The following is a 3,550-nucleotide window of genomic DNA, read 5'->3' as shown; positions in this document are numbered from 1 at the left end:
ATCAATAAAATTTAGAAATAATTGACCCAAATTTATTACCAAAAATCCTAAAAGCGAATAAAAAAGTTAAAAATTTACCAAATTTGTTATAAAATGTGAAATTGTTTAATTTTTTTGTTCCTCTTTTGCATATTCCTAAAGCGGACGATGTCCAAAAAAGACCAGATTTTCATGAAAAATGCCAGATTTCTAACCATGTATATGTGGATGCTGCAGTAAATCTGTAATTAAGTGTCCTGGATACGATTTTGAACAAAATAAAACCACTTTTCAAATCGAAACCATTTGCTGTTAAACACCTCACCAACCCCCTACTGCACTCGCCACAAGGGTGAATGCGTCATTATATAAAAACGAGTCAATGTTACTCTGGAATCGAACCCACACAAACTACCATGGACTCTACAATGTCCTTTTCTTTTTCTTTATAAATTATTATTGTTATAATTAGAATAAGAAAAAAGTACACCTTTTTACATGTTATTGTGATTGATTACATTTCCAACGAAAAAACAATTGGAATTGAGTTCATACATTCATAGTTTGTAATGTAGGATCGGATGAATTCATAGCTTGTAATGTAGGATGATATAGTTTGTAATGTAGGATGAATTCATAGTTTGGAATGTATGATGAATTCGTATTTGTGATATACGTAGCTAGGATGATATAATTTGTACTTTCTAATGTAGTCGTTTATTTGAACCGTGCTTTCCTTAGTTCTTCAACTAGCTAGTTAGCCATGTGTCTTAAGTTAAAGTTACTGGCGACTTCAACAAACTCATATAAATTGTTAGCCAATCGACATTTAATTACTTGCAATGATTACAAATCCTCATAAGTATATCTCTAAATATATTGAACTTGTAATAATATCTCTAAATATATTGAACTTGTAATAATAAGTGACGATGTTGTTATATACTATCATGATTTTTAATCTTTTCACGCGTCTCCTAAGCGTAAACATCACGCGACACATGCAAGAGTGATTAAATACACAAACTCAATTATTAAGGCGTAAACATCACGCGACACATGCAAGAGTGATTAAATACACAAACTTAATGATTAAGCAAATGTACTTGTACATTTCTCATAAATCTCAACTGTTCAAATTTAAGAAAAATCTTCCAAACTACAAATTCCTCAGTAAAATTTCATGATTCGTATATAAGTCACTAAGAATTAACAAACAAATATCCACTTCAATGGTTAGGATATTTTACCCTGCTTATCTTCTGTATGTAAAGATGTTGAAATTTTTGATTTTTTTTTTGTTAACACAATGCGCTACTCATATGTCTTTTGTACTACTTTTTACAATTCACAATATACATCCTGTGTAACTTCGATGTTCAATCTAGTGGTTATCAAGTGAAGGTGCATGAGAAGAGAATGATAACGCTTGCACTATAGTCGCGCATAATTTCCCATTATGCAGAGCGCGTGTGTCCACAAGCGCCCCCCTGATGATTCTGTGGGTGTAATTTTCCCTTTGGTCACGAGAAACCCTCGGCCGCCAGTCCTATAAATTCATCGATCGTTTGCCGAACCATTTCATACAGCGAACGAGTAGCTGAAATTCCTGAAAATAGACCCGAGCAATTTCATCTCAGTGTTCGAGCCACTGAGAGACTCCCCAGTCCAACCTTTCCTTTTGCTTTGTTCGTTTCTTATTACAATCCCCTATCAGAAATGGCTTTTGGTGAAAGTACGTACAAGTCATATATTCAGGAATTCAGCTGGTTTTGCGATTTCCATTTCTGAATTCTCAAAAGCTATCAGTTTCTGCTCATGTAGATCCCTTAAATAGTGTATATATTTGTCTGATATTATCTTCTAATTTTGGCACACGTAACAGAGAGGTCAGCTGATGATACTCACCGGAGCACCATCGGATTGACGATCCGTTATCTTGACGGTTCCAATCTCGGTGCAGCTGCAAGAAGGTCTGCACTTTTGCTATATATCCAGTTTATAAAATTCTCCTAGGGCTAGTTCGCTAATGACTACCAATCATTGATATTTATCATTTTCTTTTAATATTTTGTTGTCTCAATGATATATTCATAAGTTTGAAATTTATTAGTCACCAAAATATTGATTATATGTGCATGTGTAGTTTGGAGCGCCATTCGGGCTTGTTTTTCAATTACAAGTATTTCGAAGATTGCTTTGTTGGAGGAGATCTTGAAGAAGCTGAAGCTTATCTTAGCGGCTTTACATCCATAGATGACAATGATAATTCGACTATTCTCTTCTTTGACATTCGATGGCACAAGTTCCTCCAAGCTCTAGATTTGTAATAATTCTTCAAACTTGAATTTACGATATACGTATCCCACTGTGTTAATTAGCATTGCTATTATTAATTATAAATATATTTACATATTGCGGTGATGCCCAGAAAACAACGTCAAAGAGCTCGAAGAATTCTAAGGGAAGAACTGAATGATCATTTCCTCCATCTTATCAAAGATTATGCTGCCAAGATCCTAGCTGCGGCTAATTTCAGGTTTATAATAATAATAAGTGTGATGAAGTAATTAATTTTGGTTTTTGCCATTAATTATATACGTACGTGTAGAGACGAGCTGAAAGGACTCAAGGACCTTGGAGAAGCAAGGCTGAAACTAATGGAGGAAGTCCGTACAAACATAGAGGCTAATCCGTCTCTAAAAGGCAAGATTGTGCATCCATCCACACCATTCCCAGCTTTGCCGCCACCTCCGGCGCCAGCAGGTCCAAGTACTACTGAAGCTGCTCGGAGCTCCACACCATTCCCAGCTTTGTACCTTGTTCCGGTGAATCTGCAGCCAGAGATACCTGCTACTTCGGCGGAGGCTCCCAGGCGAAACCGAGGTCGACCACGGGGACGGGGTCGGCGGAACAACTCCAGAGTGGATCCTCGTGCAGCTCCATCTGCTACCCGTCGTTGATTGATTCTCGTTTTTATGTCCATTTTAATTTCTAGTATCTTGGTGATTCATTGTAGTCACTGCGACACAGAGTATGCTTATTTACTTTTTAGTTTTTACATGCTAGCTAGAAAGCCTTCTGGTGTGGCCGTATGTGGTTTCAACACTATGATGAAGCTCTATCTAACTATCATTGTGTTCTAGCTTGGCTTCTTATGGTAGTATCAATTTTCATTCTATGAATTTATTCATTTCCGTAACAAAAACAAAAACAAAAAAACCATACAAGCAAACAAGGCTAGGATATCCAGCAAATTAACAAACTCTGACAAAGAAATGGTTCAGAATTCAGACAAAAGAAAAAGGAATCGTTAGTTATCAACGATAGAAATTAGAAAAAACATGACTTGGACGTACATGCTGGTCAGAGTAAAGTTGAATAGACCTCAGATTTTCTTACAATGCTAAAATGGATTCAAAACGTTAAAAAGGAAATTTGAAATTAGCAAGGAAATTTGTTTTCGCCACTTTAATTATTCAAATGCAGCCAATATCATACAAATTGCATCCCATATATGACAAGAAATCATGAATGTATTTCATTCTCTTTCTGTTCATCCACGTACGAA

The sequence above is a fragment of the Fragaria vesca genome, linkage group LG2 (assembly GCF_000184155.1).
Source record: "Fragaria vesca subsp. vesca linkage group LG2, FraVesHawaii_1.0, whole genome shotgun sequence".
NCBI classification, from domain to species: Eukaryota; Viridiplantae; Streptophyta; class Magnoliopsida; order Rosales; family Rosaceae; genus Fragaria; species Fragaria vesca.
The sequence above is the reverse complement of the archived record's forward strand: the minus strand, read 5'-3'. Positions refer to the sequence as shown.